The 21,739-nt window shown below is 55.0% G+C and overlaps 1 long non-coding RNA gene across 1 annotated transcript; it reads right to left on the reverse strand.

Moving 5' to 3' along the window:
* Positions 1–17,696: 17,696 nt before the first annotated feature.
* On the reverse strand, positions 17,697–21,335 carry LOC309680660. The gene is made up of 3 exons (XR_014269966.1): positions 21,290–21,335; positions 17,846–17,913; positions 17,697–17,732 (listed from the first exon to the last, which is right to left on the reverse strand). It is a non-coding gene; the product is annotated as an uncharacterized lncRNA (long non-coding RNA).
* Positions 21,336–21,739: the final 404 nt, after the last annotated feature.

The raw sequence follows: 21,739 nt of genomic DNA on the forward strand, positions 1-21,739 counted from the left end.
GGGCAGAGCAAAGCCGTACGTTTGAGCTCTCCTTGATTTGTATGCAGGAGAGCATGAGCCTTGGCCGGCATCGACCGCTGGGGCTGTGCCCGATTCCCCACTGTCCCCTACAGCTGACAGAGGGTGTTAACCCCTCATGGTTTCCTATTGCAGACCATCCCAGGACTTTGCCATCTTCCTAAAGCGCCTTCCAAATTTGAGTGTTTAACTAAAATTAGCAAGAACTTGTTGTTGGGATGAATCAATGTTAAACTCTGCATTTTGGGGTCTTTGTGTCCCATTTTACCTTCCCTAATGCCCTACACAGGGCTTCTTCACTGTGTCCCCCATAAGAATTTTAGTTCACTCACCTGGGCATTTGTTTCTGCTCTAATTGTAATTAGCTGATAAATTGCAAAACGCTGTGCGCCATGCCCTCGGTTGGTTTTCCCCCAAAATGAAGTGGGGAGAAGCTTTCCCCCTGCTCCTCGCAGGGCTGTTTGCTAAGGGACCTGGAGGCTGACACCGCACCTGCAGCGCGGGGCACGGATCCGCTTTGGCGGCTGAGAGCGGCAGAGCTTTCGAAACTAAAAATATTGGAGAGCTGGCGCCCAGCCATAATTTCTAAACTATCCCATCATTGGGGTAAACATTTGCTCTCATTGGTTTTTCCCTTCCAAGGTTTTTTGTGTTTTGTTTTTTTTTTTTTTTTTTTTCTTTTGCTTCTATTTAAACCCCGGCTTGTTTGCTTTTGTTACCGGGATCGGGTTCCCAGTCTGGTTAGCTGGGATGCTCATTGCATGCTTGGTAACATCAAATTTTACTTTTCCTTCCTCTGTTAGTTCCCTCGGGGTTCTGCTGGGATGCATGCTTCTCCATGCTGTTGCACTTGTGATATCTGAATTTCTCTGTGGAAGGGATTTATTTTTTTTTTTTTTAGCCAAGATTTTGATGGAGAGGTCTTAAAAGAGCAGAGCACATTAATCACCCAAATGGCTGATTATATTTGCAGATTATTCTGCTTAGGCAGACCTGGAATTTTTTGTCCCAAGTCATATTTCTCCTTGGGCTGGAAAAACCTGTAGTTTTATTTTTTTGCCTGCTTAAACGCTCGGGTTGTTCTGTGGGTCAGCCCTGATCATTCCCCTTGGGACTTTTTCTTTTACCCCTTGTTCAGAGGCCGTTGCACGTGGGTCTACGCACCCACTCGAGGGCTGGCAGGCCTCGCTCTGATTTAAGGTGAAGACAAAGTATGGTGGAAGGGATATGCCACCGGTATGGCTCCTTTGCATCATCCCTCAGCCAAGCACCTCTCCCCCTCACCAGCCTGGCTGCAGTCCCACAGACTGGCTCAAGCCTTAACTCCTTAAGCTCTGCCTGTCCCAAATGCTCATCAGAGCTGTGTCGTTACACTGAGCTTTGGCAGCTGTGGCACAAGGGTTGGGTTTGCACGCACTCCAGTGAAGCAGGTGGGCCAACCCCTTAGCCCACACCTCCGGAAGAGACCTCCTCAACCACCTCCTCCTTCTCCTCCTCATCCTCCTCTCCAGCAGCTCTGCCCCGTGGAGGACGGCGATCCCCAGCTCTGTGGTGAGGTACGTGCACGAACCATCACTTGTTGCCTTTCTTTGCTGAAAATGTGCTGTTTTCCCATCAGGGATGATGTGACCTGCAGTGCTCGTGGGGGATTGTGTGATTTTATCTCTTGCACAGAGCTTTGGGCTCCCCCTTTGAGCAGCTCCTTCATTCTTTGTGGAAATTTGCCAAAGGGGCAAATGCGGCTGATGTAGGGTAGAGCCAGCAAGGGGGAAGAGGAGCAACCTACCCACCTCCACCCTGTGCAGCGTGTCTCCTGCACAATAAAACAAGTGACCAGCCATCCTCTCCTCCTTTGCCTCCTCCCTTGGAGGATTTGGCAGAGCAGCAGCGCTGCATCTGTGCCCCTATGCCGGCATCAGCCTTTACAGCCAGAGATGCTGCAGCCTTCTGGAGAGCTGGGGGTGCCAGGAGCCTGGGTTGGTCTCGGCTGCGTGGTTCTGGAGCCTGGGTTGGTCTCGGCTGCGTGGTTCTGGAGCCTGGGTTGGTCTCGGCTGCTTGGTTCTGGACTCTCTGGGTTGGTCTCGGCTGCGTGGTGCTGGACTCTCTGGGTTGGTCTCGGCTGCGTGGTGCTGGACTCTCTGGGTTGGTCTCGGCTGCGTGGTGCTGGACTCTCTGGGTTGGTCTCGGCTGCGTGGTGCTGGAGTCCAAGTACTGGTGCTGGCTCGGCTGAGCTCTGCTCCCACCATCGCTGAGTGAGATGGTGCAGCACAGAGGGGCTGCGTTCTGAGCGATGGGGACAGCGGGTCGGGGTCTTACGGTTGGGGTGGTGTGAGCTGGTTGCTTTCAAGTGACATTAATTTTGAGAGAAAAGCTTGTGCTGGAGTTGCGGTGTTCCTTTGAACAGAGATTTGAGGAGATCGTGGGGGCTGCGGTGGGGTTGCTGTGGTGAAGGAGGTGTCTGTGTCCCCCCCAAGGTTCACCCGTGGGAGGCAGCAGCCCCGGGGGCCGCCGCGAAGGTTGCTCTGCTGAGCGTCTCGTTAAATGAAAAAGCAGCCGAGCCCGTTTGCCTTTTTAAGTGCTTTTAAACACCGTTTTTCATTGTGCTTTTGCAGCAGGGTCGAGGTGTTAATCAGCATTTTATCAGGGCTCAGTTAACCTGCGGGCGTAAAAGGAGGTGTGTACTGAGCACCAACGCCAGCTCTCACCTCCTCCTACGTGCCCACGGGGCTGGCCGGACCCTGCGCCCCCAGGGACCCCCGGCAGGGTCTCTGCCTCACTTTCCTACACACTGACCGCTTCAAACTCTCAAACCCAGCAGCTTTCCCAGCAGCGGGAACTCCAGAGTTAAACATCGCTCGCTGCCCCGACAGCCCAGCCCCAGCAAGGGGGAAGGATGCGAGGATGGAAGGGGAACTTGCCCTCTCCATCCTGCGTGCCTGAAGGCAACTTCCAGCTTCAGGAGACGGAGAGGACGGTGGTTGGAGGGGGTCAAGGCTGAGGATGGCTGTGCTTTGCCCGGGGGGGGGGACGGGGGGACGGGACTTCAACTGTGTTTGCAGCACCCCGGCCATCAGAAGCAGCGCCAGTCTTTTCCCCAAATAATGCATTTGCTCCAGGATTTATTAGCTTTGCGTGTCACTTCCCCTAATATTTTCTTACATCCTTGCCACCGAGTACAGCCTCAGCTTATTAATTGCCCCATCACACTTTCTCCTCTCTACATTATTCACCATCCAGACACTGGTAATGTAAGCAAGATATTTTTTTTCCCTTTTGGAGACGGACACATTTGCTGCTGGAATGTTTCCAGCCGGTCCTCCGAGACACGCGCTGAGGACGTGTGCGAGCAGTGTATCTGTGCCACGGCCGCCAGAGGTGCCGGCGTGGGGACTCTGGCATCCCCCCGGCAAACCCCTTCCCCACCAGCTCCCGTCTCCCAGTGCGGCACTGGTGCCTTCAGTCACGTGGATGTTGCGTTTGCAGGAAGGTTTGTCCTCAAAAACAAGGTTATGGTTTCACCAGGGTCAACCTGATGTCCCCACATGTCACCAGTGGGGGGTCCTTTTGGGCCAGAAAGTGGCTTTTTGCAGCAATGCTGATTTAAGCAGCTTTTCCACCAGCAGAGCGTGGTCTGGGCTCCCTTTCAGCTCTGTGCTTGAATTGTCTCAAACTACCCAAGTGTTAACCCCCCCCCCCCCCCCCCCAAAAAAAGGTTGGTCCAACCTGGGATGGTTTCCATGGTTGGGGTCGTGGCTGTGCCTGGGGGTCAGGGTTGCCAAAACAACTCCATTTTGAGCCCCATCCTAAAACTGGAATCAACCTTTTCCGCTCTGGGCTCAGGTACCCCGGGCATGCGGCTCTGGGTTTTGTTATCCCTGGCAGAAACGAAGTGCAGGGAAGCTGTGGTATGTCTCCGCGTTACAGAGTGGGACCACACAACTATTCAATGAGGCTCTCTAGATGGTTTTTGCGCCGTCTTGAATTTGTCTCTCTTATGGATGGAACTGAAAAAGGCCAGAGAAGAGGTTCAAATATCAATTTCCCTTTTCCCAAGCACGTCTCTGCTGCTGGTTGATGGCTGGGGATGGTCTTGCTCTTTGGTTTCAGTGGAAAACTTTTCAAGCATCTTCATTTCAGAAGAAACACAGCAGTTGAAACGTTGATTTTTTTAATTATTTTTTTTTCCCCTATGAAACGAATTGTTTTCCTCCTCCTTGAGCTGTGCCAGAGCACCATGCGCTGAAAGAATTAACCTAATTAGTCTTCAGACTCAGTAGCACCTTCTCCATTTTCCTCCCTGGGTTGTTTTTCCTCTCACTGGTCCTGCCTGTGGGATTTCCCTGCCGGCTCAGCTCCGCTGCCCAGCGAAGCTCTTTCCCCATCAATCAATTCTTCATGCGATCGGTTAATTCTGCCACTCTCCCACAATCAATTCTCTTCCCATCCGTGAATGCTGCTGTGCGCACACACATGAACCCACGGGCTTCCCTTTCTCTTTACCCCCATCCCTCCTTTTCCCACCTTCCCAGCAACAACCACTCTCCCAAAGGTCCACCCTGACCCTGCATCGGTCCGGCGGTGGGTTGGGTGGCAAAGGACAGGGGGTCCCTTGGGCATCGCGGGGTGAAGGCAGACCCATGGCTTTCCCACCGACTCCTCCAAATCCCGTAACAAAACAGCACAGAGATGCTCTCGGGCAGCAGCAACGTAGCTCCAGCAGCGACGACGCAGCCTCCACTGCTCCCACCGAGATGGGCTGCAGACCCTTCCCGGCAACCAGAAAGCCCAGAATAAATAGGAGCACCGAGTTCATCCAGCCTGAGCGAGACCCGGCTATGGGCAGGAGCATCATCTCTCCACCCACCACCACAGCAGGAGCCAGGACGGGGTGACCCAAAGCGAGTGGGAATCCCGTGGCATTCAAAGGAGAAAGACTCCTTCATCGATGAGGGATGCTGTCGGGACCGCCGTGCTGCTGTTGTGCTCACCAGTGAGAGATGGCAGGCTGGGCTGGAGGGATCAGTGAGCATCGGAGATGTAGTCGGTGCGAAGTGGGAGTGCGGTGCCGGCGGTTGCAGCGCGGGCTGGCGTTGCTCATCTCCTTGCAGCATCCTCGCAGCAGGTCTCCAGCGAAGGCGGCTCTGGGAATGCTTTCCCAAGGAATGGGGAGGCCCCTTTCCCACCCTCCTCTCCATAAATCGCCCAGGAGGGTTTCCGTGTCTCCCCCGCCGCTTGCTCTGCTTCCCCAGGATTTTGCAAAACTCTGTGCTGAGCGACCCGTTTGGAAGGAAACTGCCCTAAACTACTTGTGAACCAGGCAGTAAATAAAGGAATCATTTACATTTCAAATAAATAAAGCGTTTTTGGCCTCGGATCAAAACATAGTTGTATTCAATGTTATCAGTTTCAGAGTGAGTCATTTATTATTTTTTTTTTTTATACCCAAGCAGTGTCTCTTATAAAATGTGCATGAGGACTTGATGTAAGCAGGGCAGGAAGCAGACTCTGTTGGTTTTTTGTTTTTTTTTTTTAATATTACACAGACTTATCCCCACAACAGAGCCACCGAAGCTTTTCTCTTGCCCTAAAGCCAGTGCTTGTTTATGTCTATTTACAGTCAAATTACATTAAAGACCCAGAGCGATGCAGCAGATCGCACTATTGGATGTTGCCGCCGTTATTTCCAGCTGGATGTTGCAAATAACTCTACGTCCACTACAAATGTGAAACCTTTATGACTTTGAATCTGGAGCTTCTGATCGTGGAGCCAAGGAGCCTTCTTCGGGGTGGGGTAAAAATACAGGATTTTGCCCTTATAACTGGGAAAAAAAAAAAAAAAAAAAAGGGGCTGGACGTGAGCACAGAAGGTAACAAAATTAACCCTGTCCATTTATAGCCATAAGGAGCTTGTGGTGATAACCAGGAGCAGCATAACATGCTAATACCCCCCAAAAAACAATATTCACTGCAGCTGGAGACTCTCGGCGTGGCAGAAGAAGTCAACCATGAGCCTTGGCTCCCATCTGAGGTGTCCCGCTTAACACACAAGCGATCGAGGTATTGCAGCCTTTATGGTGAGGTGATGGAGCTTCTGGTAGATGCTACTGCCCACCTCCTCCCTAGGAGCTTTCTGTCACCCAGGTGAGATGGACAGGATGTTTCTGCATGAGCTTCATCAATGGGAAGAGCTAGGAATATGTGTTTAAGACCTTCTGGATGGCGTAAATCAGGTAACGGCATCTTCACAAAGGAATATGATGTAGTAGAGTGAATTCTCAGAGCACCGTTTGATCTTCCAGAGTCTTCAGCCAGAGCAGTAGCAACTGCATCCCTTTAAGAAGGCACGTCTGGTTAAGATCATCTACCGCTTCCTCTGAAAGAAGATTTAAAATAGGAGACCTCCCCTTCAAAGAGGCAGCTTTGTTTAGCAGTAAAATTGATTAATTACTGGAAGGGATAACAAAAACAAAGTCTTCTGTTGATCCTGCGGGGTAAGACCGGCTATGGCAGAGATACTCTGCAAATAACGGATAGTTTTACCTTCCGTTACCCTCTTCACACTCTTCTCTCGGGCAGAATTCAAACAGCTTTGGACCACGAGGGACCATCACATGTTGCTCTTGCCCGGTTTCAAGGGAGAGCGTCGTCCAGATGGGTGTAGACCCGTCTGCCGGTAGCGACAACACGGAGCATCAACTGCTCGGCTCGAGGGCAAGTGAGGACAAGAGCTCCAGCCTGAGCCCGGCTCTACCGCACGCGAGTGCTGTCTGCTGTCAACCCTTCTCCCTGGGCACACGGCGGAGAGAGGGAAATAAGATAGAACAGGAGCTGAGCGATCTGGTGTGGTCCAGAGAGATGCAGGGCAATGTCAAAAGTATGATTTGTTTCAGCTGGCATCAGCAGAGCATCTCGGCTGAGGCATCTCGGCTCCTGCGCTGGTCCAAGGAGAAGACACCAGCATTTGCAGCAATGAATTAATCCCCCTTCCCTTACATGGCTGTTTTGGGATCGGGTGTGTGGAAACGCTGACTTTCCCCCTTAACTCTTGGGAGAGCCCGGAGGATGGCTGATGTTCAGATGGTGAATCCCTGCGGGCGAGGTGCACGGGATGCTTTCAGTAGTATTTATTGTGTGTGTTATAACAATAACGCGGCAGGATTTTTCTCCTCTCTCCTCTTCCCTTATGCCTGCCTGCGCAGGCTCTGAGTGTGATTAACCTAGAAAAAGCTCCTCGCCGTGTTCGGCAAACGCGGGTTAAGTTTAGGAAACCGTCAGCTGGGAAATATCCCCGGCTGGAGGGGTTGGTGATGGGGGCGAGAGGTGTGTTGTGAGTTCTTTCCTCCTCGCGGGGCATGAGGGTCAACTGATTCGCTGCTGCTCGGGCAGCTCAGCGTAAGTCCTTAGATGGGAAAAATCAATAGTTGCATGTGACATCATGAAATAGTCCCAAAAGAATGAAAAAAAAAAAAAAAACCAAAACCCAAAACAAAACAACCCCACCCTGATACTCCTATGGGAGCTCGGGTTTAGCAGAACTCCTGAAGTCACCACTTGAGCCTCTTGGCAGAGTGGCAGAATGTTAATTATTCTCCTGCCTGTTAGAGCCACGTGTGTAATTGCTCCAGCGCCCGTTAGCAGGGTTAGCAAATTACTCTCCCAAATGGCCCCTTTTTTCCCCTGGTTTTCATCTGGACACAGTCCTTTAGAGACGGGATCCCAGTCTTCTACTCAATGTGGTGTCAAAAATCTTTGCTCATCAGATGATCCCTTTTCCCTGGATCACTGAGGGGGAACCCCTTTTTGTAGCGTTGAGATGCCGGAGGAGCTTGCCCTGTTGCCTTGGGAGAACTCCGGGGTTTGCGAGCCTATTCGTTTACTACTTCTACAGAAAATCATCCCAAATGTCATATAATTTCTAGGAAGATTAAGCAGCACATGGAGAGAAGCAGCGCTCCGACAGCTGGGCTTCCCTTTAGGTTTGGGATCATTTCTTCCCAGGAATTGCTTCTCTCTCTGGGCAAGAGCCAAGGCCGGGCTGTTCTTTGGTTGCTGTTTAATTAGTTCCCAAGTTCTTCTAGTGCAAGTGTGGATCTACATAAATTAACAATAATAATCTCTATAAGCACCTTTGTAGGGAACGGAGCTTTGTAAGGTCTCTGCCTCACGGCACAGATTCCCCACCTTCCCTTCGGAGCTGCACGTCTCCTCTCCTCCCTGCTTCTTGCCTTTTTTTCCCCCTGGTTTTAGCTCCTAGTCCTTCCTTCTCGCTGTTCGTGTCTGGGTGGGGATCTCCTGCCAAATACCCCATGGCAAGAGGGATGGGAATAAATGGCTCGGGGGTGGCTCTGCCACCACCCAGGGCGGCTCAGCCTCCAACGCGTGCCCCCGCGACAAGGATGGAGAACTGTTGAGAACAGGCTTTGTTCAGCGGTGCCCAGTGACAGGACAAGAGGGAACGGGCACAAACGTGACCATGGGCAGTTCCATCTAAACCCGAGGAGGGACTTCTCTCCTGTGCGGGCGGCAGAGCACTGGCACAGCTGCCCAGAGAGGAGGGGAGTCTCCCCCTCTGGAGCCATTCCAAACCCGCCTGGAGGTGTCCTGTGCCACTGCTGGAGGTGTCCCTGCTCTGGCAGGGGGTGGCACTGGGTGATCTTCATCCAACCCTTCCAGCCCTCACCAGTCTGGGATGCTGTGACAGATGCTGCTTTTGGTTTTCGACTGCAGCCCCCAGAGATGCGGTAACAACTGAACTTGACTCCTTGACAGGTTTCAGCTAATAATCACACCCAAATGTGCCTGCAAAAATAATCAGTGGTAAACGCGCAGATATAATCATGCCGGGGAAGAGAAGAGGTGCCATTTAGCAGCTCTAGAAAAGCCGGCAAAGAATCAGCTTTCCTCAGACTATCGGTCCTTAGGGAACGATAGCGCATGCAATATTCAGTGGGACATGGAAAGCAACACGGAAAGAGCCATAAATATCTCCAGGAAAAATATCACTTATGGAGATTATGTAGCTGAAGAGGATCAGAGGTCTGGAGAGCCTCCTCCGCACACCACCCTGCCTTGAGACCTTCATCGACTCCCCTCCAGCCCGTGCTTACTGTGGGAGAAACCCACGGCCTTCACCTACAAGACAGTGACATTTTGGGCACCAGGAAGGTTTCCAGCTCCGAGATCTTTGCGGGGCGCAGGAGAGGCCGGAGGGGAGCGGGGACACGGGGCAGCCCGTGCACGTTGCCTCGCCGGAGGAGGCCGACGCAGCCCTGATCTCATTACGGTATTTTCCATAACATTACAACACTGACATAATTATTACAGGATTTTCCGTTAGCCCGGCCATAATTGAAAACTTGCTGGGGGAAGCAGTGTCAGGTTGCCTGAATGGAAGTTTTCCCTTTTGCTCCCCCAAATCCTCCAATTTCTCATTCCCTCTCACTTCATCCCAGGTCCATTTGCTGGTGTCTCCTCCTTTGGTCCTTAGGCAGCCATAAAACATCTTCATTTCTGAACTCAGCGTGGCCTAATCCTCTCCAGAGGGATTATAGCCGGCATTTGTCACTGTTGTCGTTGCCTTTCGCTGATGGCCATTGGGCTGTGACCGTCTCGGGACTCGTGCTGGGGCACCGGGCTGTGATCGTAGAATCCCAGAATGGTTTGGGTTGGAAGGGACCTTGAAGATCACCCAGTGCCCACCCCCCTGCCCTGGGCAGAGACACCTCCCCCCAGCCCAGGTTGCTCCAAGCCCCGTCCAACCTGGCCTTGAACACCTCCAGGGATGGGGCAGCCACAGCTTCTCGGGGCACCCTGCGCCAGGGGCTCAGCGCCCTCACAGGAGAGAATTTCTTCCTGATATCTCATCTAAATCTCCCCTCTTTCCAGTTTGAAGCCATTCCCCCTCGTCCCATCCCTCCATGCCCTCGTAAAAAGTCCCTCCCCAGCTCTCCTGGAGCCCTTTTAGGGACTGGACTGACCCGTTGTGGTTATGGATGTATATACATACAGGCACGTATGGACTGGGACGGATTGTGCAAAGCTTGGTGTTTCCTTGATAAAATTTCTCAGCGAAGCACGGTAACGGGTGTCATTTCACCTCCAGGATTTCTGTCTGTGCGTGCAGCATCCTCACCTCGGCCCCGTGCCGTCGGCCTGAGCAGCCGAGTCCTTTCCAGCGAAACTCTTGGGAGAGGAGGGAGGAAAACTCACCCGGTGCCAAGAAACTCCAGCCGAGGGCTTTGAAGCTCGCTGAGGTCCAGCGGCAAGAAGCGAGGTCTGGCGATGGAAAGGGCTGGGCCGTTTTAATTACAAACAGCGTTACTGGCTTTGCTCGTTAAGTGACTGCACGCGCTGCACCACCGCCGCGTCCAGACCTGTCCCAGGCCAGCCGGGAGCTCACGGCGGCTGCTCCCAGGGTCTGGAGAAGCAGCTTTTGGGTGTTTCTCCCCAAGAACCAAAGCCCAAAGGCTGAGCCATCCTTTCGCCAGGAGAGCCGGCGCCGGGCTGCTTTCGGCCGGGCGAGCGGCGCGGCGAACCCTGCCCCGGCAAACGCTCTCGGGGCGAATGGGGGGAGGCAGGTTGGCTTTGCACGCCTTGCTCGTTAGCATGTGGGCTTGATTATGCACAAGGAAGGGCAGGAGGCTGGCAGGGGAGAGACCGTGTGTGTGCGCGCAGGGCAAACTATTCCGGTTGCCGCAAGCGGTAATGGTTGCCATATGGCGCGGCGCGCTGAGGACGCTTGGCTGGCTGGGAGCGGGCAGAGCCTCATTCTCCCGACGGGTTTAAGCTGCAAAATGTTATTTGTGGGCATCTTTTCTCCGGTGCACGGCAGCCCGGGACACTGACCCTTTCGGAGCTGCTCACACGATGCGTGCGTAGCCGATGTGACACGGAACCATCCTGACGCCTCGTTTCCTTGCCGCATCCCCCCGTGCGCAGCGTGGGGCAGGGGACACCGAAACGTCTTCTCGTGTCGTAATTAGGTTGTACGTCTGCGCCCAACCTTTGTGGGAGGCCGGGGGGTCCTGCCATTTTCCGCATTTCCACTATTTCTCCAGGCATGAGAGCGTGAGATAGATGGGCATCTCCGGGCACAACTCGGCTGCAGCGGCTTTGAGCCTCTTCTGTCTTCTCCTTACAAACCCTCTCCCACGCCGCAGCGGGGAACGTGCTCGGGGCTGACCTTACATCCCAGTGGGATTTAAGCCATCTCCCCGCTGGGGACCAGGGGAGCCTGGAGAAGAGGACAGGAGTTTCGGCCAGCCGAGGGTGGTGGTCGCACGTCCCTGGAGGTATTTAAGGCTCGTGTAGATATAGCGCTCAGGGACGTGGTTTGGTGGTGGGCTTGGCAGTGTGAGGGTAATGATTGGACTGGATGATCTTACAGGGCTTTTCCATTCTAGGAAATTCGGTGATTCTGTGATCTCGGCTGTTCGCCGAGGCAGGGGGGATGCCCTGTGCCCCGCGGACAAACCGCAGCGCCGCGTGGATCGGCTGAGGCTGGGAAGGACGATGCTACGGCCCCAGGACATGTGGGGGTTTGTTTAACCCCCAGTCAGATGCTGTTGTTCCGTTCGTTTCGGAGTGATCTGTGTCAGGGCTGAGCCTTCGGGTGGGGGTCTCTGAGCTGCCATGGCGAGAGGTGTCTGAAGAGGCAGCAGCTCCCGATGTGCAGGGGCAGCGAGGAGGCGGAGGTTGGCGCTGGAGGAGAGGCAGAGCGGGGAGAGGTGGCTATAAAGAAGGTGGAAGAGAGCAGGGTTCATCCATCACTTTTTTTTGTTTTTTTTTTCCTTCTTCTTTCTTATTTTTAAGGGGAAAAACGCATTTACTTGCAAAAATTCTGACTTGAATCTTAATTGCAGCCTTTAGCGGGGAAATAGTCTGGGGTGGCGGGCTCGTTGCTGGAGGGCGATTTGCCACTTCGGTGGCCTCAAACTGCCCATTTCTGGATCATTTATCACCCCAGTGGCAGTGACGGCGCGGGAATGAAGAGGGCTCGGGCAGCGAGGATGCGGTAGCACAGCGTGGTCCTGGATGCTGCGGAGCATCAGCCCAAGGAGGGACATCCCACCTCCTCCTTCTGCCCCTTTTCCAAAGCTGTAACCGCCTCTGGACACCCACGCAGGGAAAGACCTCGCAGATCCGGGTCCGAAAGTGTCCTGCCTTACCCCCAAGCTCATCGCCTGTCCCCAGAGCCCTCTTGCTCTGGCAGTTTTACCTGGGTGAGCTCCAGCTGTCGGTTCCATTTATCTGGGCTTCGTTAAGTGGTTGGCAGGTTGCGTTATTCCTTAAGTGCGCGTCGTTCTTCCAAAATTCATCTTCTTCCCCCTGACGTGCAGCAGCTCCCGCGGGCTGGCAGTAGGGAAATTTTGCGGCGTCCCAGACAGCGGTTCCCGGTGACCTTCCCCAGCAGCCGGTGGTCGCTGCTGTGGGATGCTGAAATTCCCGCATCCTGCTTTTTCCTGGTAAATAAGGAAAAGCGTGATTACAGTTTCACCCTTTGGGCTTTTTTTTCTATCCCGTCAGCTGTGGTTCTGCTTATTTTTCTCTAGAAAGTAGCATAGTGAAGGTACCTACCTGCTGCTAAGAGATATTTCAGCTGAGGTCAAACTACAGTCCCTCATTATGTCTTGGAGGGGGGTGGGGGGTGGGAAATGCAATTAAAGACTCTCCACTCTGCCAATAGTAATTAAACAAGTGCATTTTATTAGCCAGGGCAGCTCCGTTTCTGATTAGCATCAGTAGGATCCACGCGTGACTAGCAAGATGGCATTAACGGCGAAGTATCCTGCATTGGGACTTCTGGGGTAAAAAGTGAGGTGTCCAGAGGACACGTAGCATCCCGGGGGGAGGGGATGGAAATTGGGATTTTTATATCCCAGGACCCACAGGGCATCAGCAAAGCGGAGCTGGGACCTGCGCTGGGGGTACCGCCCGGGAGCCACGGCCAAAACCAGGCTGCTGCCCGCTTCCAGCGCTCGGAGAGGGGGATCCCCCGCCCCCAGCCCATTGCTCCGCGTCCCCTCTGCCTCTGTCCCCAGTTCATCCCACTGCTGCTTCCAGTGCTCAGCATCTGGTCCAACTGGGATCCTCCGCAGCACCAGCCCAGGACCTGGCAGGGGAGATGCCTCCAGCTTTCCTGCGAGGCAGGAGAAGACATCAAAGGCACCAAACCCCTGACTTGTCCGTGTCCCGCCTTGGCCCCTCTCCCTCCCTCCCCAGTTTGCATCATGGAAAATACTGTCCATGGGCCTCCAGCCCGGGCCGCTGGCTCGGCTCCACGGAGCCGCTCGGCTCCCTCGTGCCCGGCGCTGGCTGAGATGCGAATGCAAGTTCCTCCTCTGGCCAGGGAGGGGGCATTTTCCCCCCCTCTCCCTCCCCTGATGCTGCATCTCTTCTCTCCCAGAATAATTATAGCTGCTCGGGAAACGCCAAGGAAAGCCAGCAAAAGAAACCGCTGCCTTTTCCTCCTTCCTTCCTTCTTCGCCGGCAGCCAGAACCAATTAAACCCGCAGAAGCTCAGCTCTTGCCTGCTTCCCTTTTCATTTCAGACCCCCTGGTAAGAGGAGACATGATAAAATGCAAGATTAAATGCCTAATACGTAGGATTTGGGATTACCAAGGCCGGGCTGGATGGTTGGAGGTAGAAGGATGTGTCCGGTTAAGGGGAGGTTTGAACTGGCGATGCCTCCCGGCATCTTCTCTCCCGTCTGCGGCATCGAAAGGGCACAGCAAGTGCGAAACCCCTGCACAGGTCCAGCCCGGATGCATTCGGAAACAAAAGGCTTCGCTCGCCGATGGTCAGGGTAGCCTTGGGAGGGGGTTTCTGCACGGGGCTGGAGGGGGTGAGGTCCAAAATCCCACCCCGCGGCAGCAGGGCGGGGGTCCACGGGGCCAAGTCTGCTGGGTTTGCATCGAACAGCCCCTACCGTAAACCAAACGCACGTCGGGTTGACATCCCCTCTGCTTCTCGCTCCATCCTGGAGGGTTTCAGGCTTTGATGGCTACAAAGATGCTGCTGATTTATTCATGGCCACTTCCCACCCATTAGCGTTAATAGCTCTCGTTGCTCTCCTCCGTCTATGGAGCCCACTCCTGTCCCTGCTCGGCCTTTGCTGGGAAGGTCAAGCACAGAGATACTGGAGCCCATAGAATTTCCCAGGAGTAACTGGTGTGCCGGGTTTCCGTCCACAGCACCCGACTTTTCCAGCAGGGAAGGAGAAGGATGCCAGCGCACATCCCCTCTCTGTTTCTCCTTCCTCTTGATCTTCTCATTCGCGAGAAGGAAACTGCAAAGATGGAATCGTGGGGAGCTGCTCTGCCTTCTTCCCGGACGCTCGCCGCCGGCACCCTATGGCAAATGAGCCCTGCTCTGGCTTGCGTTGGGTGGAAATGTGCCCGTTGGGTGGAAATGTGCCCGTTGGGTGGATCCCATGGCCATTGATGAGGCCACCACATCTCATCTCGCTGAGCGGGCGAGCAGCCGGGGGGGGGAAGGAGCAGGACTTTCCCAGGGGAGGAAAAAACTGAGAGATAAACCTCTACATTTGAGCTGGTCAGAGGGAAATGACCTCCCTGAAAGATGCTGAGTCCTCCTGCCCTTCCGTTCCCTCGTAGCTTCAAACCCTTGGCCCTGCTCTACCCCCCCACCCCGCGACTGTTTAAATTTACCACCATCACCTTGAAACAGGACCAGGGTGCAGCTCCAGCCCCGCTGCCGGACTGGTGTCCCATGGGGACCGGGATGGGGGTCCGTGCCGGGGTTCTGGTGGTATAGGGCTGACATCCCCCGCCGAGCCCCGCGGGGGGGCCGCCCTGCCGGGAGCGACGCAGCGAGACGCGTGGGAGCGCTTCGCATCCTCCCAAGCCCGGGAAAGTGAGAGATGCTCTTTGGCGCGGCGGCTCTGTGCCTGCGAAGCCATGTGGGTGGGTGGGGGGATCCGAATCTGTCGAGGAAAGGACCGCAGAGGATGAGCCCCGTATCCAGGGATGAAGCCGAATATCCCAAATCAGGAAAGCTTTGTGTCTGAGCTTGGGCTCGCCTCCTTTTCCGAGGGATCTTGCCCAAGTCCTTCCCCCCATCCCGAGGCCTCCGCTCCCTGCCTGCGCCCTGGGATGTTATTTGAAGCGGGGACGCGGATAAATGCAATAACGTTTGAGAGATGCTGAGACGCAGCTGATGGGTCGAGGAGCAGATAAATGTGTTAGTGCCGAGACACTGCTCGGGCTCCTCCTGCTCCTACCTGACCTGCGGGAACTAACTTTAATGTACAAGAAAAGGCTGCAGCCGTTGCGTTGGGTGATTATTATTTTTTTTTAATTCTTTTTTTTTTTTTATTTTAAATTGCTGATCCTTTAGAGGCTTGATGGCAGAACCGGAGCCTTCTCTGGGGCTGCCTGGGGAGCTCAGACACAGCGAGAGACACCGTCTAAGGGAGCGAATATCGGCGAGGGCACGTCTCTGCTTTGTGCATATTCGCCGCATTTGGGAAATGAAGGACTCAGTTATCTTAATTGCTAATAAGGCTGATTTAATGAGCTGACCTAAGGGGTGTCCTCAGCTTGTGGACCGAGGCGGGTGAGGGGACATTCTCTTCTCGCGGCTGCTCAAACGCCTGAGCCCTGCGGTTTCCCTCGCGTGATGGAGCGGAGATGCTCAGTCTCCGCATCACCGAAACGAGTATTGGAAGCATTTTGGGAAGGGGACGGTTGGCACAGGAGGGCTCCGTGTCCCACTGGGGAGAACAAGGAGTGGGGACGCTGCCAGCCCCCGTCTGTGTCACCTCCGCTGAGAGGGTCCCTCCGTCGGGACCAGGGAGCAGCCCTCTCCCCCACCAGCAAGCTGCTAATGAGGGCCGGGTGCTAATGAGGGCGTCATTTAATAAGGGAGGGGACAAACGAGGGGCAGGAGGTGTGTGGGGGGGGTTGGGGATGCAGACCCCAGCCCGGGTCGGGGACTGGGGCGAGGGCCGGGCGTGCGGAGGACGATGCTTTCCCGGTGTGCTCCGTCCCTTCAGAGCGCCGATGCCTTAAGGGCTTCTGCGGCGGCAGACGTCACCCCATCGATCGCGTTCGTTAGCTGCCGATGAAGCACTTCTCCATCAAGTTGTCCCCTTTGGAGCTCGTCCGTGAGCTCCTACAGCGGTGAGTCCGGCAGTTCGATTAAACAGGGTCTGAAAACGCATTTCCCTCTGCGTACGTTAAAATTTGGCCCTGAGGGTTTCATTGGATTCCCCTGGGATTTCTCCTGCAGGGTGAGACACCACGGACATCCCTCACCTCTCCCCCGAACCACCGGGGTTTTACCGACCCGCCGTACCTGCCCCGAGCCCTGCCCTGCCCCTGCCCGCTCCGGCAAAGCGAGAGAGGGTTGAAAATACAAATTACCTCCCCCCCCCCCCCCCCCCTCCTCTCCCCCCAAGAGCTGTGCGGAGCTGGAAATGTTACGGCTCGTTTTGAAATGAAAAGGCAATTTCGGAATATTGCGTTTCTGTGAAATACCCCATCCCAGCTTTAGCTGAAGCACTTCGCTCCAGCTTTTATTTTTGTTACTTCGACATTAGCAAGCGCTAATGCTTTGTAATTTAGAATATAACCGAAATGATAAACCAAAACATTTTGATGCGGGAACCTTTCTGAAATCTGGAAAAGAGCTGGAAGGACAAGCCTTTCGGTGCGTTTGGGGATAATCCTGCCTAGATGGTCCCCTCCTCCCACCAGGAGTTGGATCTCCATCCCTTACGTGACCAAGACAACGAAGCGATGGCCAGAGGCAGCTACTCCGGGGCAAAAAAAAAAACAACAAAAAACAAACCCAAACCCGCTCCTGAACGCTTCTGGCTGCTTAAAATTAGGACACTGCCCCCCAGCCCGAGCCATCTGCCGAGGCGGTGGGTACGGACACGATGGGAGCGGGCACCTTCCCTCTGGCTCTCTCTTCGTTACGCAGAGTACCTATTCTGCTTTAGAGACACCGGCTGAGATTAAAACCAGCTTCAGTGCGGATTTCCTCCCATTTTGTGCTGACGCTGCGTCGTCGGAGCTGGAAATGCGATGGCCAAGTGGCTTCTGGCAAGTGCCGGTCCTGGGTCTGCCGCATCTGGCTCCCCGCTCCTCCTCCTCCTCCTCCTCCTCCTCCTCTCCCCGCGCTGCCGCTGGAGCATCAGGAATGTAAATGCAGCAGGGCAATGTTATCTTCCCAAATATTTCCTGTCAAGCGTGGCGATGTTTCCGTGGACTTTCAGTTGCATAAAACTTCACAGAGCCGCCTTTTGGCCCGCGGTCGTCGGCTGGATGTTCCCTTCAACTGGAAAAGGTTTCTTTTTTGGTTGTTTGTAGGGAAGGAATAATTTTTTACGCGGAGCTCCGCGACCCGCGAGCCTGGTCAGGCGAGGGAGAATGGCTTTACATGGCAGTGGAGGAGAGATCCCGTAAATCAGGTCCCACCTCGTCTCCTGTACGAGTACTACTGGGTGGAGAATAAAATACGGCGTCGTACAGTACAGCGTGATATGTGCAATACAGAAGTTTGCAAAACAGGACTGTAAATCAATGGAAAGAAAGAGGCGTTTCACTTAAAGCTTTGGAACGATATGAAAACTCACTCGTTTTGTCAATTTGGTCGATTTGTATTAATCTGTGAAAATATGCAGGTTTTCTTCTGCGCGGAGAGGGATGACATTTGCAGAACTCAAGTCTTTAGGCTTTTCCAAGTTCTTATTGAAAAGCCGGAGATAATTACTTTTCCAGGGACATAAAGATAATGACTCCACATTTACAGGACATGATTAATAACAAGTCTGTTTATATTTACAGTCGCTTCACTTACCACCGAAACGGGGCCACCTCCGAAGCAGCCGATGGAGCTTTTTCTCCCACGGCGCTGGGAATCTGGCGCTGTGGTTATTTCCAGGCGTGATACCAAAAAAATTAAAAAAAAAAAAAAAAAAATAGCTCTGAAAGGGACTTTGGGAAGATGCTGGCTCATCCTCCTGCTCCTAATGCCTTGCTCAAATCTCCTTCCCCGCCTGCCTCGGCTTTCGGTGGATGGGGGGGAAATGGTTTTTCCCCCTTCCCTCGGCGGCAGCTTTGTGAATATTGGGAAGTGGTTACAGCCTCTCCCGCGGGATGGAAGCCGGACGAAAGCCCTCGCGCCCCGCCAGCAGCCCGGGAGGGGACGGGGGTCTGACTCCTCAGCCAGAGATTGTTCCCAGCCACAAAACGGTGTCTCTTCCCAGCGCGAGGTGTGCGGGGCCACGGGGCCAAGGATGCAGCAGTGACCAACAGCTGTGGCAAATGATTTTTTTTTTTTCAATCTCCGTATCCGACTTGGTGGTGGGAATACATCACATCCCCGGTCTGTGCCTCAGTTTCCCCATTACTGGGGAAGGGAGAGGGCAACCCCAAGCACAACGCCAGGCTGGGCGGGGGATGGCTGGAGAGCCGCCCTGAGGAGAAGGCCCTGGGGGTGCTGATGGACCAGAAGCTCACCATGAGCCGGCCATGCGCCATCGCAGCCCAGAAGGCCGACCGCATCCTGGGCCGCATCAGGAGGAGTGTGGCCAGCAGGGCGAGGGGGGGATTCTGCCCCTCTGCTCCGCTCTGGGGAGACCCCACCTGGAGTGCTGCCTCCAGCTCGGGGGGTCCCAACAGGAGAAGGACACGGAGCTGTTGGAGCAGGGCCAGAGGAGGCCCCGGAGATGCTGGGAGGGCTGGAGCCCCTCTGCTGGGAGGACGGGCTGGGAGAGTTGGGGGGGTTCAGCCTGGAGAAGAGAAGGCTCCAGGGAGACCTCAGAGCCCCTTCCAGTGCCTAAAGGGGCTCCAGCAGAGCTGGGGAGGGACTTCTTACAAGGGCATGGAGTGATGGGACGAGGGGGAATGGCTTCAAACTGGAAGAGGGGAGATTGAGATGAGATATCAGGAAGAAATTCTTGGCTGTGAGGGTGGTGAGCCCCTGGCGCAGGTTGCCCCGAGAAGCTGTGGCTGCCCCATCCCTGGAGGTGGTCAAGGCCAGGTTGGACGGTGCTTGGAGCAACCTGGGCTGGGGGGAGGTGTCCCTGCCCAGGGCAGGGGTTGGCACTGGATGGTCTTTAAGGTCCCTTCCGACCCAAACCATTCTGATTCTATGTCTGCTTTGTACCTTGTACATCTCCACGGCTGCAGCCCCGGGGCTGAGCGGAGCTGCCCCATCCAGCCTCATCGCAGCCCCGCTGCTCCGACTCCCCCTTCCCGGGGGCAGCATCGCCGGCCACAGCCGAAAGCAGAAAAGCCCCTGCAGGTCCCTCGACCAGAAGGGACCCTGCTGGCAAGAAACCTCGCTTCTAAGCCCTGCCTGCTGCCAAAAAAATACCTCTCCCGGTCATGACCCCGCTTTGGCAGGCAGCGTTCCCCTCCCCATCACCTCCAGCACAGGTTGGCGGATGCCTCTGCCAGATCGGAGACAGCGCGGAGGCTCCTCTCTTCCCTCTCTGCTAATGGGGAAGGCTCCGCAGCCTCGGCGAGCCGGTGCCAAATCCCGCTCCAACAGCTGTATGTTCTCCAGCATGAGTCATCCCCACCCCGAGCTTTCAGCCTCTCCATAACAACATTCCTTCTCTCTGATCTCAGATCCTGGCTGTGATCTCTCGCTGTCTAGTTCTCCTTCCTTCCATCCACATGGTTCCTCCTGTCCGGGCTGGGTCCCCAGCCGAGGCAGCGGAGAGCAGAGGCGGCTTTGCCAGGATCACCAGAGCTTGAAACAAGGTGGAGTTGGATGCCCTCCCTCCCCCCAAAGTCAAGAGGAGGTGCCCAGTTACCACGAGATTTCGTTCTTTCTCTCTCCAAAGAGTGACGGTGATGTCGATTCTTTTTCATACTGTCTTTTGTTGTTCCTCCCCGTCCAAATCGTGTCTGTGAGAGCGACTGCTGCCCACCCTCTCCCAGAGGTTGGGGACAGTGCTCTGAGCCTTTGGTCCTGCACATTTCCTGTCCTGCCATGAGCTCTGCTCCGGAACCCCCTCCCTGAGCCCCTTCCTCTCCCTCCCCTCTGTCACCTCTGTCCTCAGTGGGTTCTTTTCTCCCCTTCACCCCTCTGCTCCTCCAGAGGTGATCCCACAGCCTGTAAGGACACAGGCACCGGCATCGTCCACCTCCCGCCCCATGAGCTGGGTACCCCAGGAAGGGTCTTCCACCCTGAGCTCATCTTCCTCTGCAGAAGCGTATCCCCTGCACGGTCCAGCTTTAATCCCTGGAGAACTGCAGGCAGCTGCCATCTCCCCTACGCTGCCTCCTATGGCTTTTATCACGTTCACGCAGGGACACCGACCCACCGGGGGCATCACTGGGCGACCTGCAACTGGAAAACAGCTTTTGAGCAGATTCCTGCACTGGGACAGGCAGCGCCTGAGTGTGATGGACCTCTGCCAGCTCCGTGCTGCCAGGTCCCTCCCTGCCCGCGCTGCCGACAGCGCTGACCCTCACTCCTAAAGCCATCAGCGCTGAGCTCCCGCCGCTTCCCCCTCCGGCTCGTTGGCTGGCTCTGCCTGGCACAGGTACAGCCTCTGAATAGAAATCAAATTTTGCTCAAAAGCATTAATTTCTTCTGGATTGTGGAGTGCCCAGATGGTCTCCAGTGGCGGCAAAGGAAGACTTTGAACGCGTTGCTTGAACAGCATGAAACGCCAAAGTCAAACATCATTCCTCCCCGGGCAGCTGGGTGGGTTAGCTTGCCCGGATAGCCGGGATGAGCGAGGCATCGCCCCGGTCCAGCGGCGCAGCTCAACCCCACAGCTGTAATCCCTCGCCCTTCCCCAGCACTCATCGCTCAAGAAGCTCCAAAGTTTCCCAAACGCTGCTTTGATTGAGCCTGGGGGGGGGGGGGGGAAGGTGCAGCAGCTCCGCAGCACAACCCCGAAGTGGGGATTTTCTTTCTCCCATCATCGACTTGCCGCGTGATGGAGACAGGCGAGGAACCGGCATCCCGCGCCCCGTTGCTGAGCGTTACCCCTGAATTCCTTTCCAGGGCGGTGCTCCCTGCCATCGAGATGGATGACCGGATTGCGTTGGCTTACGGGCCGTGGGGTGGCGGTGGCAAAGTCACGCAGGGAATTGCAGGGTCGTGTTTTGTGGGGAGAGCAGGGGTCTGGTTTGATGCTCTTTGATTTACCACAGTTATGGGGAAGAGGGGGAATGCAAGTTCCGCGCGTTTTTAATTAAAGGCTGATAAACAGCCTCTCTGCCTGCAAAACATCGGTGGCTCGAGGGTGTAATGAGGCCGAATCTCGTCAGCACTTACCGAGGCGTTGGGTTGTAGTGTTGGTGCGTGAGTATGTTGGTGAAAGCTGGGAACAGTTGTTGCAGGGCATCGCAAGGTACCACTGGCACTTACAGCCGTGGGATGCTACTCACTTCCCTGTGGGGATGGGGATGCAGGGATGGGGATGGAGATATGGGGATGCGGGGATGGGGTTGCAAGGGTGAGAATGTGGGGATGGAGATGGAGATGCGGGGATGGGGATGTGGGGATGGGGATGTGGGGATGGAGATGGAGATGCAGGGATGGGGATGTGAGGATGGGGATGTGAGGGTGAGGATATGGGGATGGAGATGGGGATGAGGGGATGGGGATGTGAGGGTGAGGATGTGGGGATAGAGATGGAGATGCAGGGATGGGGATGTGGGGATGGGGATGTGAGGGTGAGGATATGGGGATGGGGATGGAGATGCGGGGATGGGGATGGAGATG

Source organism: Vanellus vanellus (genome assembly GCF_965231255.1).
Source record: "Vanellus vanellus genome assembly, chromosome: 22".
Taxonomy (NCBI): Eukaryota; Metazoa; Chordata; class Aves; order Charadriiformes; family Charadriidae; genus Vanellus; species Vanellus vanellus.